This window comes from Paramisgurnus dabryanus, chromosome 8 (assembly GCF_030506205.2).
Source record: "Paramisgurnus dabryanus chromosome 8, PD_genome_1.1, whole genome shotgun sequence".
NCBI classification, from domain to species: domain Eukaryota; kingdom Metazoa; phylum Chordata; class Actinopteri; order Cypriniformes; family Cobitidae; genus Paramisgurnus; species Paramisgurnus dabryanus.
Genome location: NC_133344.1, coordinates 6,458,634 through 6,475,926, shown reverse-complemented (window position 1 = coordinate 6,475,926; position 17,293 = coordinate 6,458,634). Strand labels below are relative to the sequence as shown.

Genomic DNA, 17,293 nt, shown 5'->3' with positions numbered 1-17,293 from the left:
GTTTCAACGTTGAACAAACAACTGACCTAATTTCAACCAAATTTCAACGTTGAAGGTCGGTCATATGCCCGCTGGGTAATATATTGTGAGAAAGATGTTATATGTGAGATCAGATCATGTGTGCACCCACGGCCAAAATTGAATGATCCTCATTTCGTAACACATCTGCGACGATTCGACTGTGAGATTGGTAGTCGAATCAGGCTTATCCTATCGATGCATCGAATCTTCGACTATTCGGGGTCACCCCTAATTATATATATATATATATATATATATATATATATATATATATATATATATATATATATATATATATATATATATATATATATATATATATATATATATATATATATATATCACAGGTTCACTGTGAAAATGTGGCTATTGTGTTTATATGTTTAGCCAGGGACTGTGGGGTGGATTAGAGGGACATTAAGGAAAATGTTCAAGGATCCTGTGAAGAGAGCTGATGTTCTAATGTTGTTAATATGATGTGTAGTGTTATGTCTGATGAGTCAAGTCAACAGAAACAAGTGACATACTGTTAAATCAAACGCTATTCCTTTTGAATGTTTGGTTATAGGAACAGTTAGGATTTGATTTGCATTACTGTTTGTCCTCAGAAAAGGGAAACTTAAAAGGGGAGATGTCACATAATGTGCTCATATACCTTTAAGGGCATTCTGCTACGTCTCTACTGACGTATGCACGTTACGAGGGTTGACGTAGAACGCACACGGAAGTCTCTCATGTTTTACTGCTTGCATGTATGTCAGCTGCACCTTGGATCAGAAATAAAAGTATTTGTAGAGTTTAAGATTCAAGTGGACATTCGAATTCTTTACAATAAGAGCTTTATCTACAGTGACTACAAGCTCAGATAGGAAATCTGCTATTTCTTTAAGGAAATCTGCATGGTGGCCCGGTGGTCTATAGATTGTCGCTAAGGCAAAAGAAAGCTGTTTGTGGTTACGATCAGTTATTTCCATATTTAACAACATTACTTTAAATGATTTAAATTTTAGCTCAGATTTTTGGTTTACTTTAAAAATTGTGTTGTATATTGTAGCTACACCACCCCCTCTCCCCTTTAATCGAGGTTCGTGTTTATAATAATAATAGTCTTGTGGGGTGGACTCATTTAAACTAATGTAGTCATCTGCTTTAAGCCAGGTTTCTGTTAAAGGACAAGTTCGGTATTTTAGACTTAAAGCCCTGTTTTCAGATTGTTTATGGTAAAATAGAATGGTTTTGACTGAAATTTCGACATTTTCGGCTGCCCTGAGAATTTTCGCGTGTTTGTGTTTCAGCTCAGACCTCTACAATGGGTTTAATGGTGCACTGGAACAATCCTTCCTAAAATGCATTAAACTTTCGTTTACAAAGACGTGAAACTCACCGAGTGGTCAGGGGTGTTCACTGGTATGCTCACACAAAAATCGCTCCAAAAGACGCATTCCAACAGGTTTTATCGTAGTTTTTACCAACTCCATTGACATGTATTAGATGTGCTGTGAGGTACGGTATTACTCCGCGCCGGGAACTTTGTTTCTATTCTTGCAATTGGCAAAGGCGTATTAGCGCCACCACCTGGGCTGGAGTGTTTATTATTCAAGCTCTAAGCGGAAGAATGTACGGGTGTGAGGCGTTTGGAAAATAGGTCCACAAGTTAACAACGAATGCTAAAACAGCTGTTGGAAAGCATCTTTTGCAGCGATTTTTGTGTGAGCATATCAGTGAACACCCCTGACCACTCGGTGAGTTTCACGTCTTTGTAAACGAAAGTTTAATGCATTTTAGGAAGGATTGTTCCAGTGCACCATTAAACCCATTGTAGAGGTGTGAGCTGAAACACAAACACGCGAAAATTCTCAGGACAGCCGCAAATGTCGAAATTTCAGTCAAAACCATTCTATTTCACCATAAACAATCTGAAAACAGGGCTTTAAGTCTAAAATACCGAACTTGTCCTTTAAACAGAGTGCATCTAAGTTTTGGTCTGTAATTATTTCATTGACAATAGGTTCTTTATTGGTAAGCGATCTAATGTTAGAAAGGCCGAATTTTAACAATCGAGATTTATCTGTTAATGTATTGTTTTCTAATTTTATATTAATCAGATTTGTACCTGATGTAACAAGCGGTGCCCTGTATTTATTTGTTCGGGGAACAGATACAGTTGAAATGTGCTGATATTTCGGTAAGATTGACTCGAAGTGCTGGGTTATAAGTGGTCTTGACATATCACGGCAGCTAACAGATGGACGGTTAAGCCGATCCGTCTGTTTCCTGACCTGGGCCCTGGATAGTCAGACTATATCAGAATTAAGACTATTGATCAGATTTCTAGTGAGTATAGCACTTCCTTCCGATGACGGATGAAGGCCAGCTCGGGTTAGGAGGAATGGTCTTCCCCAGAAATGCTTCCAATTGTCTATAAACCCTACGTTATGCTGAGGGCACCACTTTGACATCCATCCATTGAGAGACACTAATCTACTATGAGGCTGTTTACACTTGGCATTAACATGTGTTTTCGTCGATCGGATCACAAGTGGACGACATTAATGCCAGGTGTAAACGGTGTTCAAAACGTTTTGAGCTCGTCCACTTTCGACCACTTTCCACCACATCCAGAGGTGGTCGAAACCACTTTCGATCGGATCGCTTTGGAGTTGCGGAACGCATATGTGGTTGAATGCGTTCGAACAGCCACACGCGACCGCCTTCTCTCCGCCCATTTATCTAATCTGAGGTATTAAACACATGTTTTACGTCTTTTTTTGACTGCTGGCGTGAACATTCGGTGAACAGCGCTATTTTTAGCCTTTCATTGATAAAACTAAGCGGCTGATCTCCGTAGTTTCGTTTTGAAAGCGTGTGAATGTTGCGCGATCCTATCTCATCAATTGCGCTGAAAATTCAAAGAAAGCTTTTACATACTCATGTACAAAACACTGTGCAGCATGTTTACTTGCTAAACAAGCAGTGCACTCCGACATAATATTAGTTTGCGTCCATTTAAAATCATAATTACTCGCGCTCGGGTTTGAATGACAGCAGAGAGACTCGCCCACCGTCTCACAGACCACCCTCTCACAGTATTCAGCACAGAAGCGGTCGAAAGTGGACAAAAGAGACGGATTTAAATACCAGGTGTAAACGTAATGTGTCTCTCTCGTCCACTTGTGATCCGATCAATGAAAACACATCTTAATACCAAGTGTAAACAGCCCCTATGTGTTTCATCTCCCCGGTAGGCGGGGTGGGGACCAGAGCATATTACAATGGTCCCGTACACACTGCATATTAATTCGGTTGTCACTTCACCTTTTAATGCTTAATCCTGTTCTGTACACACACAGTTCAGTAATTTACGGTACTGACAACCGAATTCCACAACCGAATTAGCTCCCGCAAAATGCAGGTAGTGACAACCGCATTTACAGAAACTCTGCACAGTGTGTACATAACCGAACTGAACAACTAGTAGTTAATCAAGTGTTTAAACGTTCATCATAAACAGGACAGGTCTCTCTTCTGAAAAAATAAATGCTTAGAAGGGGGAAAAGTCTTCTGTATGCGCGGTTCAGAAAATGACAGAGGCACAAGCGTTTGCTGACTAGTGTTGCCAGATCTTGCACTAAAAAAAAAACAGCAAACAAGAAGAATCCAATAATAAACCGAAATAAATCTAAATGCTTTACCTCAAAGATCAAAATATTGGGACCGGCCCCTTCACGCTTTATTAACACCAAAAACTTGATCGCTTCATGAGCCAAAAGCTATAAACGGTTAAGCACCAAAACGGTATTTACGTACAAAAAAGACGAGGACCTGGCAACACTGCAAGACCGCGCGCTCCGTGCTGTGAAGCAGCCTCACAAAAGCATAAAATACACAACGCCAAGATGGAGGTTTATTGCAAAACACAATGCTGTTATTATTTTGGTCAAATCTGTGATAAGCACGCGAGACGGCAGAACGTTGCTATGGTTATCTCTGTGTCAATCATCGCATTTTCGGGAGTGAGTCTTGTTCCGTACAGACATGAAACGAACATTTAGGGGATTCACTCCCGCATTTTAATGCGGTTGTCACTCCCGAAAGTTTGCAGTGTGTACGAGGCCAATGTCTGACATTGTTTTTGCAATTTCACACATCTCCTTAATAGTATCTTTGGTGATTTCCGACAGGCGGAGCCTGGTGTCATTCGTGCCGGCGTGAATAACAATCTTAGAAAACTTCCGCTTAGCATTAGCCAGCACTTTAAGTTTGGATCTAATGTCAGACGCTCTGGCTCCCGGTATACAGTCGACTATGGTGTTTGGTGCCTCAATGTTAGTGTTCCATGCTGCTCTGAGCGTGTGAAATTAACGCTTCTAAAAAGCCCTAAATTTAATATTACCTCGTGGAAACCACGGAATATTCTGTAAGAGATTGATCTAATGAACCTGCGCTCTGGTATAACAACAAAAAAGTTTGCCCGCAAAACAAAGACAAAGAAGGGACGGGTAACAAACAATCGCACAATGGCAGAGAGCGACCTGGAGGAAAGCCTTAAATCAACCCTGTCAACACACCCATGTGGGGCCCATAAGGGATGGATATGGGCTGGTGAGTGGGCCCCATGTGGGCTGCCCAGATGGGGCCCAGTTAGTTTTGTCCGGGGGTTCCATGGTGGCCCCACATGGGTTTGCCCACATGGGTTGAAGATGGGCTCTTGATGGGCCCCTTATTGGGCCCATATGGGTAGACCAGGTAGATCCCATATGGGACCCACATGAGACTACCCACATGGGTTAATGATGGGGCCCAGATAGGACTTATTTAGGGCACTTATGGGTTACAACTGGTATATTTATGGGCTACAATATTTGTTGGTTTGGGTTACCTTATTTTACAGTAAACCCCTAAATACAAAACTTCCAAGCATTAAACTTCAATAAAATGTTAAAGTTATTCAATAAACAGAAGTTCATGATTTACTTCATTATGCAGTTTATTAATAATTTGAACATGACTATTAGGACTTGTACATTTAAAACTTTATAAAACACAACTAAAGAAAGGAAAAAAAGTTACATTTACAGGGTTATGTTTATCCAAAATTTAAATTTCTCTCATTAATTAGTTACCCTCATGTCATTCCAAGGTTTTGCCTTGTGTGGAAAGACATGAGGAAAAGTAATTAATTACAGATTTTTCATTTTTTTGATGGAGTAACGCTTTAATTCACTCTTGTAAAACTTTATTTGGAAAAACTTGTTTTTATATATGCATATCAGAAAAATCTAAAATAAAGGTTTTCACAAACAAGACAACATTACTGCAGCTCCTCACTCCTATGTTGTCGCTGTCCCAACGGCCCTTTGAAAAAAAAATATAAAATTACCCTTCATGACATTATTTTAAAGGTTAAGTTCATCCAAAAATGAAAGTAATGTAATTTATTACTTTCCCTCATGTTGTTCCACACTCGTAAGACCTTTGTTAATCTTCAGAACACAAATTAAGATATTTTTGATGAAATCTGATGGTTCAGTGAGGCCTGCATAGCCAGCAATGACATTTCCTCTGTCAAGATCCATTAATGTACTAAAAAGATATTTAAAACGGTTAATGTGAGTGTAGTGGTTTAATATTAATATTATAAAGTGATGAGAATATTTTTTGTGTGCAAAAAACTAAAGAAAAAGAACCCCACTTATATAGTGATTGCTAATTTCGAAACAGTGTTTCAGAAAGCAGTGGAGCGGTTATGAATCAGCGTGTCGAATCATGATTCAGATCGTGTGTCAAGCCGCCACACTGCTGAAATCACGTGACTTTGGTGCTTCGAACACCTGATTCAACACACTGATTCATAAAAGCTCCAATACTTCCTTAAACAGTGTTTTGAAATCAGCCATTACTATAAGTTGTTACTTTGTTTTTTAGGTACACCGAAAATATTCTTGTCACTTTAAATTATTAACATTGAACCACTGAACTCACATAAACTGATTTTAATATGTTTTTAGTACATTAATCAATCTTGAGAGAGGAAATGTCATTGTTGTCAATGCAGGCCTCAATGAACCATCGGATTTAATAAAAAATATCTGGATTTTTGTTCTGAGGATGAATGAAGGTCTTACAGGTGTAGAACGACATAAGGGTGAATAATTAATTAAATTTTTTCATTTTTGGGTGAACTTACCCGTTTTAATCTCAGACAGGTCAGAATATTTAGAATATTTAGAAAACCCATGATTCAATATCTTTTGGCTACGATCATATTAGGATCATATGTTCCCACAACCCAGCTAACAAAAAAAGTTCTAAGAATTTTCCCTGAAAGTTCCCATCGTTTCCCAAAAATGTTTTGCCAACATAAAAAGTGTCCAGTTTTCTTGACGCTCTAAGAATGTTTCTGGGTTGTCTGAACGTTAGAGGAATGTTACAAAATGTCATGATTTTAATGTTTAAAACAACTTTTTTATTTTGACTTGTTGTCTTGTTATGTAAATGATAGAGAAACATTGCATTTTATTATTTTAAAGAAACATTATTTCTAAATGTTCGGTAAAAATGTTGCTGTAGAAAACACTATTCACTTATTTGGTTTAGATGTTGATGTTTTTATTTTAAGTCACAATTATTTAAGTCACCATTATTGTGACTCTTGACATTTTTTCTAGCTTTTCCCTGGTTGTGTTTTACTTTGTGTTTATGAAACACATTTGTTACAGTAATATAAAGTTAGTGCAATTCTGTGATGGTTAGAATGTAATGGTAAAGATCATCATGTAAATAATTGTTTTACTGATCAAAAGTTTTTCTTTTAATAATGTCTATGAGATCCAGCACTATCACAACAGTTCGTCATTAAGGAGTTTTAGAAACTTAAAAATTAACAGCTGTATATTTGGACTGCACAAACATTAGGAATCGGAGTATGATTCTCAACCATGGTGATAAAGAAAATTGTAAAAAACAATAATTATTTATCCATGCTGCAGTGCATTCTGGGAGTCCTGGATGAGATTTATAATTTGTTAATACCAAGCATGCATTGCAGCATGAAGCTTTTCATTTAATTGTCACCATGGTTGAGATTCATACTAGGGCTGTCACTTTTGTGAAAAAATCATTTTCGATTTTTAATATATAAGCAAGGCCGCCTTAATGCACGGGCTTACCTGGGCTGAAGCCCAGGGGCCTCCCAAGTTCAGGGGCCTCCCATATTCACGTTCATGATGAGCTGAAAATGTCATATTGTTTTGTAACTTGTTAGGTTTTCTGTCAATCACTCTAAATGCACGTTCCATGGCTGCTGATTGGTCCGTAGTAACTTACCGTGAAATAAAATATCAGACGTAACGGATTTTCCGCGTAGCCTAATGCAATTAAGTGCGCGTTGTCAACTTGGCATTCCTGCATGTTAGACTGAGTGTGACAGAGAAACCGGAAATAATCCATCAACAAATGAAAGAGTAATTTCGGAAATTTCATAATAAGCACTAGTGAGGTGCAGGTCTCTCTCTCTCTTTCGCGCGCGCGCTCGCTCTCTCTGTGCTCGTGGAGCTGAGTTTCTGGGGCCTCATTTATCAAGCGTGCGTACGAACAGAAGTGTGCGTAAAGTGTGGAATTTATCAAATTGTACTTATACGTAGAAATGTGTGTAAATATACGCACACCTCGGAGTATGCGTACGCAGAGCATCTAGTGGTATAATAGCGATACTTAACAGGACCGTCCATCCCCAGTGTTAAAAGAACACTATGTCTATTTATTATCCACCCCCAGGTGTTAAAAATGATTACTGTTAATAAAGTAACTGCAAATCAGTATTGAAGTTAATTAATGAAATAAGTGTCTAACCCTATATAAGAAAGCTCCGTCAAATGCTTGACGGCTTATCTTGCATTATTGGAAGACTTGGCAAATCATCCATTCCGCCGGGAGCGCGTTTTCAGAGATCGCGCCGATGATGCTGGTTATGCGGCTGTCCAAGGAAAGTTCTGTCATTGTCTGTCCTCCTACAGATTTCACGTCGTTTGGCTGATAATTTAATGTCAAACCACTTTTTTATTTCTAGAAGTGTTCTCATACCTAATACCATAATTAAACTCACTGGTATGTTCCCATGCAGATTTGTTTTCTTTTGTTAGTCATTCCTCCCGTACTAAGTGAACCAAACAGATGTGTTTTTAACCTCATCCACCAGTAACTCAATTTCTGTGTCTGTAAAGTTCCTCTTTTTCGCTCTCTTTGTCATTATTGCGATGAGGGAAAAAGCACAACCACGTGACTTATAACGGGAGGTGTTGTCACCATATATGGTTCATTGGAGGCGTTTCGGAATGCAAATGACCATCAACGTGCACGAGCATGATGCTTAAGAACAAGTGGGATTTATCATCAATGATTACTTACTGATGTGCGTACGAACCCGGTGCGCACGTTTGATAAATCCCGATTTTTTTGTACTTAGACACATTCTAAATTTCATTCGTAGGTACAAATATAGAACATTTTCTACGCACTGTTGATAAATGAGGCCCCTGGCATGCAGAAGTCTCTCTAAACGTGCGCAAGAAACTGTGCCGCTAAATTAAGAAAGGAGTTCCCGCACATAATGCTGTTAGTTGTTATAAAGTTTAAGTTTACTCGCGTTTATATCAGTGACGCGTGCGCACCTGGAGCGATGTAGTTTGACGCGGCATTAGCTCACAGTACACACATCTGTTGGTTTAGAAAGACGAGAAAGAGACGCAACGGTAAAGGTGCAAGTCTAAGAAAGAAAAGAGCGACAAGACCATCTCAAATGATCATCCCCTGATCGCACCATTCATATTTATAATCTCCTTATCTAAAGATCTTATATAGCCTACAGGTATGTTCCCTGTCTGTTTTGTGCATATTCATACGTGTTCGTTTTACATGCGTATAAATACTAAATACAATGCATACTATTTCTTCAATAGCCTACAAAATAAATAACAAACAAGATTCTGTCTATAAAGACTTATCTTTTGTTATCATTAATGCATTTAACAAGATTCTGTCTATAAAGACTTATCTTTTGTTATCATTAATGCATTTAACAAGATTCTGTCTATAAAGACTTCTCTTTTGTTAACATTAATGCATTTTCACTTTAAAACTAACTTTACTTCTTATATTGTTAAAACTGTGGTTAGCATTTAGTTAGTGAGTGGGAGTTTTCTGCAATTTTGTATATTCCAAAAACTATATAAACATAGAGCTTATAAACATTCTCTCACACATTTTGGTTTTATTTTCACCACAAGTTGCTGTGTGTGGTTGTTAAATAAAGTATCTTGTGTTTATGCTCAAGTGGGCTCAGTGATATGTTAATAATGATATTATGGTGTTTTCTGGGTCAAAGAGGGAAAACTCACTGTTGTATGTCTTGAAAGAAACTAATGCATTTTGTGATGTAGATTACCTAGATATTACACTTTTTTTATTAAATGAGACTATAAATTGAGGGGATGGGGGGCCTCTAAAACCTCTCAGCCCCAGGGCCTCACATTAGGTTAAGGCGGCCCTGTATATAAGTGTTCATTGAATCGATTGTAAAATCGATTTTCCATGTCTAAAAAAGACGTTTCCATTTTCAACGCCAAATAACAGACAAATGTAAAGAGAGCGCCTGAAACGCACAAGTCAGCAATCTTATACATTGTAATTAAGTTTCGTGCAGAATAAAAAACAGCAACAGTAGTGCAAAATTCTCTAAAAAAATATGCAGAGTGGACTGCTGCCATAAATGAAAAACATTACTGCAGGCTTCAACCGGCTGCTTTTATGATTTAGGCAATTCAAAAATTATTTTAAATAATGATTCGATCCATTTTAAACAACTGTTCAAAAATGAAACTTTAAATAGACTTACTTGAAGTTGAGAACATGCTGTGTATTTTTTTATTAAACGTAACCGAAACTTAGGCGGCACTAGGCAGGCATAATGAAATGCGCAAAAAGACTAGAACCATTACAAATTATTGGTCAGGAAAACAAGTCGATCAACATTTTAGGGGTCAAGAGCAGAGCTCTTTTCATTCACTATATGTCCATCTGTTGAGAAGACGCACTCCGACCGCACTGATGTCCCAGGGAAACTCGGGTACTTCGTTACCACTTGCGTATTTCGTACTGCCAATCTTCCATCACAAAAGCGGGTCGCTGTCAGCTCGTACGGTTGGCTCCTTGTCATAACTCATCATCTCCTGTAAGGTCACAATTACGACGCTCTCTCGTGTTGCACAGGTTTATTGACGTTGTCCTCCATTTTCTTTGCAAAACACTAGATGCAGCGATTGAAAGCGTGAAACTGTAGGTGCGTAAAATTGCTGGGTATTTTCTGTCTAGCTTTCGCAACGCCTACTGCACTTTCAGAATTCTTTATTTTCTTTTTCTGCTTGTTTGTGAGTTTTGTTACATCTATATTTTTTACTGTTTAATTCTTTTAAAATTAATAGTGTACATATTTGGTTAAAATCGATTGCCTATTTTCGTTTTCGAAACTTTTTTTGGTTGGTCCGATCGATTGTGCAATCGATTTTCGAACGAAAAGTGACAGCCCTAATTCATACTCTAATTCTTGATGTTTGAGCGTCCCAAATATAAAGCAGTTAATTTTTGTCCATAGTTTTAAATATCCTCAATGACAAACTGCTGTAAGATTGCTGGATCTCATATACATTACTGACAGACAAGAAACTTGATGAGTAAATCAACTAATTATACTGTGTGTGATCTTCGTTATGTACCAACCACTACAAAATTGCACTAACTTTACATTACTATAACAAATGTGCTTTATACACACAAAGTTAACACAACCAGGGAAAAACTAGCAAGCAAAAAGGCAAGAGTCCAAATACAACACACACTTATCACCATAATGGTGACTTAAAATGAAACAGAACATCAACATCTAAACCTAATAAGGGAAAAATATTTTTTACAGCAGTATTTTACTGAACATTCAGAATAATGTTTTATAACAGTTTAAAATAATAAAATGCAACTTTTCTCTAACATTTACATAACAAGCAAGCAAACATTGTTTTAAACATTGTGTGAACATTAAAACATGACATTGTCATAACATTTGAAAATGGTAGAATGTAACATTCCTCTAACGTTCAGACAACCCAGAAACGTTCTTAGAACCTCAAAAAAAAAGGACATTTTGGGAATGTTGGGAACTTTCAAGGAACGTTCTTAGACCTTTTTTCTGTTAGCTGGAAAATTAAAATTCGCAAGACAAAACTAAGCTAACAGAACATGTCCCCTCCCGGTCACTGTATGTAATAGCACACACAGTATAACATTTTTGAAGTTGCATTGGGGGAAGATCACGGGGTAACGGAGTTACACTCCCACTAGATTATTTTAATGCCACTTAGCAATTGTAACTCTGTTACAGAGCACTTTCTTTCATTAAAATCATATTAAGATTTTATTTCACCAGAACATTTTGTGTTACTATTTAAGTACATGTATTGCTGAGTGACACTAAAAAATCTAGTGGGAGTGTAACTCCGTTATCGCGTGATCTTCCCCATTGATGTGCACTATCATTTGTCTTTTCAAACTTTGTATTTCCATTTAAAATGTAAATCTTAAGACTCACCCCATTTGTTCTCCAACATGTGCCCTTGCAGTGCGATTCCCTCCTATTTCCCGGCACCAATTAGCCACTTTGACACAGCCTTTTCTGCCTCTCTTCTTGTTATTTTGTTTGTTAGGGCATTTTTTCAAGTTTCCTGTAAAATCCATAAAGAGCATTAAAGTGAGATTAAATTTCATCTGAGCTTTGCAAGAAAGAAGCAGTCATCTACATTTTTCAAAAATACTATAACAATATCAGATATATTATTCTGTCATACACAAATGGTTAGATAGATAGATAGACACTAGACAGACAGACAGATAGATAGAGTAAGATATTTGTCAGAAGTACAGAATGTTAAATTTTATGAACCTTTAACAATAACCTTTGATTATGTTTTAACACATACATGCATGCTTTACTAAAAAAAGAACAACAACCTTAAATACTTACTTCTGACATTCTGATATTCATCTTTCCAATTTCTCGTTTCCACAGCAAACAGAAACACTTTGTCTGTATGGTCCCATATGAAGGGCACAGTGTGAAACTGCAACACAAACAGTACAGATTAAACAATACTTAGACAAACACAGAATAGACAAAAGACAAGCATGTAATTAGTAGTCTCAGTGTTAATGTATACAGCTTATCTGAAATATCTGTAAACCTACAGTGTTTTGCATTCCCTATGCATATTAAAGTTAACTTAGAGAATCTCTTAAGATAGTGACATGAAATACAAACCGATTTTAGACCAAACTCATGTTTTCTTATGTTGAGTATCTCATGTTGTTGTAGCCTAAGACGCAATTACAACATACAGTACAGTATACAGCGAGACAAGCATCGATAGATTTTCGTCATTCTGTTGTACAGTCACGTGTACAGTATTTCGGAGGTTGCGCACGTGTAACTATGTCTGACTGCAAACAGGTCGCGCATAATGGCGGATATACGTGTGAAGTTTTGCTTCAAGTATTCACGTCATCCTACACTGTGTTCTGCGTGTTTCTTGATGAAACCGCACCAGATGATTCAGTTTTTGAAGCGATCTGAACAATTCATTTAAACTGATTCGCGAACCAATTCAAAAGTTTTGACAGTTTGTTTTGTAAAGAATCGACTCAAAAGACTCATTCATTTGTAATACGTTGTAAGGAAACGACTCAAACGAGTCATTAATTCGCGGATACCCTAGAAACACGACAGCAATTAAAAATATACATTTAGTAATGAATTAACATCCAGTAATGAAGGAACGCAAGTAAAAGTACAACTTTTCCATTAAAAAAATATACTTAAAGTAAGAGTAAACTTACTTTTTTTTTTTTTGTAAATGTACTAGGCTATTACCAAAATCTTAACTCAAGTAACTTTGTATGTTAACGAAGTAAATGTACCACGTAACCAACTGTGGTGCACACCTAACGTTAAACAAATAAAGAAATTACTGCAATTGTGGGATTTATATTGTAAAACTGTGGTAAAATATAAAGCTAGATTCTGAAATTCAGTCAAGTTGGACAGAGTTTGTGTATTAACAATTAACTTATTTAAAAAGAAGATCGTTTTGTAATGGCAGAAAATGGCGCGAACTAGGGAACTGGATATCTAACTGAAATTCTAACTTGACAAGTACATGTTTTGTTAAATATTATGCTTTAAAAACAATGTATTTTGATTAAAATCGAATTTTTTTATATATTGTATGCAATTATTCGGTTCTTACCTTGAATACACTGACAGTGAAAGTCTCCTCCGGAAAATTGCAGCAGAATGGCAGTGAGTGTCATCATGGCGCCCGCGAGATTCAAAGAGGGGTGGGGGATGGGTATTGCTGTATAAAATCTCGCGAGATCCATCCTGCAGTTTTGTAAACTCTCAAATGTATTTTTTAGCCTTTATTTCTCTGTATCTGCATGCTCTTAATGGTTTTAAATTGCACAAAATTGGGTAAAATTGACTTTTTGATTAGATCAAAGTATTGTGTTAAAGTGGCGAAATAACAAAACATATATTTGTGCATTAAGTTTAATTATATTATATTTATATTAAGTATATGTATATATTAAAATAAATTAAGACCATATTTGTACTATCTACTCATGTAATTAAACTTTGGGATTTACAGTTTGCACTTGTCTTCTTGTTAAACTGAATCAGTAGCCCATTTCCAGCCCATGTACCCCTTTCCCATTACTAAACCAAGTGGGTCCCACATGGGGAGCCCACCTGGGTTTGCCCATGTGGGACCCACTTGGTTCAGCCCAGATGGGCCCCAGATAATATGCCCATTTGGAGCCCATGCCCACTCTGTACCCAGCTAGCCCATGTGTAACCCATATGGGCCCCACATACACGTGTTTGCAGGGAATGCTCACCGACTTCAAAGAGGACATCTCCAAACAAATCGGAGGGCTTCGCGATGATGTTGGCAAAATGACAAAATAATTTTTTCAAATGAGAGAAGAATTGAAAGGCATACGCTCCGACCTGCACGAGGTTCAGGACAATGTTAAAGAAGCCGAACAAAGAATAAATAAACTGGAGGAACGTGAAGAAGTTACTACAGTGCGGTTGGAAAATCTGGTGAAAGAACAAAAAGAAATGTCTGAAAAAATAGAACATTTAGAAAACAAATCAAGACAAAATAATATCCGCGTCTATGGAATTCAAGAAGGAGTAGAGACAAATGATATAATTGGTTTTGTTACAACGCTACTCATAGAAAAGTTGGATATCCCACCAGACATTATCCAGATTGTGGCGGCTTATCGAAGTGGTCGGTTATTGGCACATACACCTGCTCGGAACGTAATGCCCAGGTCCATGGTAGTTTGCTTTATGCAGTGGAATACAAGGCAACGGGTTTTACTTGCGGCTTGGTCAAAAAAAGAGGTACGGGTTGGAGAGAGCCGCATCTATTTCTCTCAAGACTTTCCAAGTAAGATACAGAAAGAACGCAGCAGATACTTTCAGCTAAGGAAAGTTTTGAAAGAGAAAAATGTCAAGTCTCACATAATATACCCGTCAAAACTGAGAGTCTTTACTGACGGAACCGCAGTGACATATGCATGGCCGGACTTACCATTGGGCTTGATTGGGCTTTAGCCCAGGGGCCTCGGCCAATAGGGGCCTCCGTGCTTGCTTGCTTGCGTTCGTTTGATTTGTTCAGTCGTTTTCATTTTTTATTTTACAGCCTATTGGTTGGTGCGGAATTGTTTGGTGCTGCATTTAATTCGTTAATATATATATGTCAGTCATCTTGGTGCTGAATATGATGCGCTGAGTTTACCGCTTTTGAAAACCATAAATGCTAGTATAATAGCGAATACGCGAAATGGGAGTCATGAATGAGCTTTACAGATAATGAGAAAGAGCAACGCGAAAATGAAGCGCTCAGTATGAAAAAGATTACTAGAGTAGGCTATGGTCTTGTAACTCTGTTTTTTCTTGTTTGTTAGTAATCTAACGTGATACGCCGTTATACGCAATTTACCTACTAATGGTCAAGGATTTCCATTAAAAAAGCGTGAAAATACTTAACAGTGTGTGGCAAACCTTTTACACTTTCATTCATAAATTGACATCTGAATCACTCACCATTCGCACGCTTCACTTGCTACTTTGGCGGGTTTAACCTCATATACAGTCGGCTATTTGGTATTTGGTGCATGTGACTTCATGCGGCACTGCGCGATCCGATCATCATATGAAATCAAATCGCAAAAGTGACTGTAAAGCAGACGGGTGTATTCATGTTGTTTAACAACAGCCAAAAGAATGAAATCAGAGTACCGCGAGAGCAATTCGAGAAATCACACAGAGAAGTCTGCTTTCTAATCGCTCTCGCGGTACTTTGACATCACCAAGCGGTCTGCGTAGCGCCAATGAAATCCAATCTGCTCGCAGTCTGCAGCTCACACGACACCAAACAGTGCCTGTGGAGAAATAAACGAGTGAAGCAGATCTACGAAACATAACAAAATCCGGAGAGTTAACAACGCACATGATTATATCAACATTTAAATCATCAGTCCAGTTTATTACTTCATCTGGAGGTGAGGATTCACTAAATTATGGCCATGTTGATGTCCTGATGGTTTTTGATATAATCCACTAGCTAGCCTAACTTTCCTGTAGTTTCTCTTTCAGCATGTTTGCTAACAGAATCACAGTTTAAACTTCTGAAAAGTGTTCATTTTTATATCTACGTTCAAGGTTTTAATGTATTACGTTCATATCAGACGCAAAAATTAATTAATGATCATCTTCTCCACTTTGGTTTTTGGTGTCTAATATTACATGATGGTCTTGTTATAATTATTAAATTACATCCTAAAATCTTTTGTTTTTCATTCTTAAACACTGCACCACTTAGGCTATATGCACAAAATACACTTGTTGATTATGTTTATAACATTATATGGTTTGTAATAAGGTGAATGTTTATCAAGACATATCATTCTTTTCTTACACAATGATTTTAAATGTTGTTATGGGGTATTTTTTAATGTGCATGATTAATCTGGATTTGTAACATCCCTAAAAATACATGATTTAATTTTAGACTGGGTTTATGTTCTGCTATAGAGACATAGGGGCAGTTTCCTAGACTTATCCTAGTCCCAGACTAAAATGCATGTTTGACGCACACCAATCTTGTTTTTTGTAAGGTTTGTTTGTAAAAACTACTTGAATGCCCTAATATAACCTAGCAATAGGCCTAGTGCTGGATTAATCTAAACCATGTCGGGAAACTTCCCTAAAATATAGTTCTATGATATATTTTTTATTTTAGGTTGTTTACTGTATGTGTGCACTCTCAGAAGATAATTTACACAAGCTGTCACTGGGGTGGTACCCTTTCAAGTAGTACACCTTTGTAACCTAAAGAGTGCATATAATGGGTACAAATGTGCCTATATCTGTACCTAAATGGTCAATATTACGAACCATTTAAAGGGTACCGTCCCAGTGACAGCTTTTGTTCTGATAGTGTAGGGCCCAAAATTTATTCAAGCCCAGGGGCCTCCACCCTGTTAAGTCCTGCCCTGGACATATGGCACACCCGAAGAAGCAGAGTCGGATTTACGGAGTAAGGGCAAACTGCAAGTGGATGACAGATTGAGCTGCAGTTATGCTGTGAAACAGAGCGAAGAACATTCATCGACCAGGAACCGTAGGAGAACACGAGGAGCAGAGGTGGAGACAGAGTAAGAAAGAGACATAAGGTATGGAGAAATAAACTTCAAAACTAAAGAGTTTATTTGTGGATAAGACTCTACATCTGTCTTCACTTTTGGAAAACTATAAAAATTGAGCCTCCCCATGAAGGGGAGGGAACTAATGAGGGCTGATATAAGAAGGACATAACCATGTTTTGCAACCCATCACTATTAGTGAGACTGCATAGATCTCACTGCTCTGCCATGATTCAGTGGCTGAGAACAGATGTTTTTTTTCTTCCACAAACTAACATCAATGTGGTCTTTTGTGTGACCCTGTCGAGGTTACAGACTTTGGAGGTTCATGGGGATGTTTATGGGCACTTTTTCAATGTTTATTGTTTATTATTTATGTTTACTTTAAACACTTTGCAGACAGAAAAGTTTTTTTTCTTTGTTTTTGAAAGAAAAATATGGGACCACT

General features: G+C 37.6%; 1 protein-coding gene and 1 long non-coding RNA gene across 3 annotated transcripts in view; both read right to left on the bottom strand.

The window, feature by feature from the left end:
- LOC135771683 (uncharacterized) overlaps positions 1 to 17,293 on the bottom strand; it is a 166,795-nt gene that overhangs the window by 39,157 nt on the left and 110,345 nt on the right. The gene's annotated exons all lie outside the window — the stretch shown is intronic.
- On the bottom strand, positions 4,994 to 13,969 carry LOC135771775 (uncharacterized). Of its 2 annotated transcripts, none has more exons than XR_010543041.2 (4): positions 12,386 to 13,969; positions 12,092 to 12,188; positions 11,660 to 11,792; positions 4,994 to 5,376 (listed from the first exon to the last, which is right to left on the bottom strand). It is a non-coding gene; the product is annotated as an uncharacterized lncRNA (long non-coding RNA). The 2 variants fall into 2 exon arrangements; XR_010543040.2 differs by having other exon boundaries at positions 13,371 to 13,968.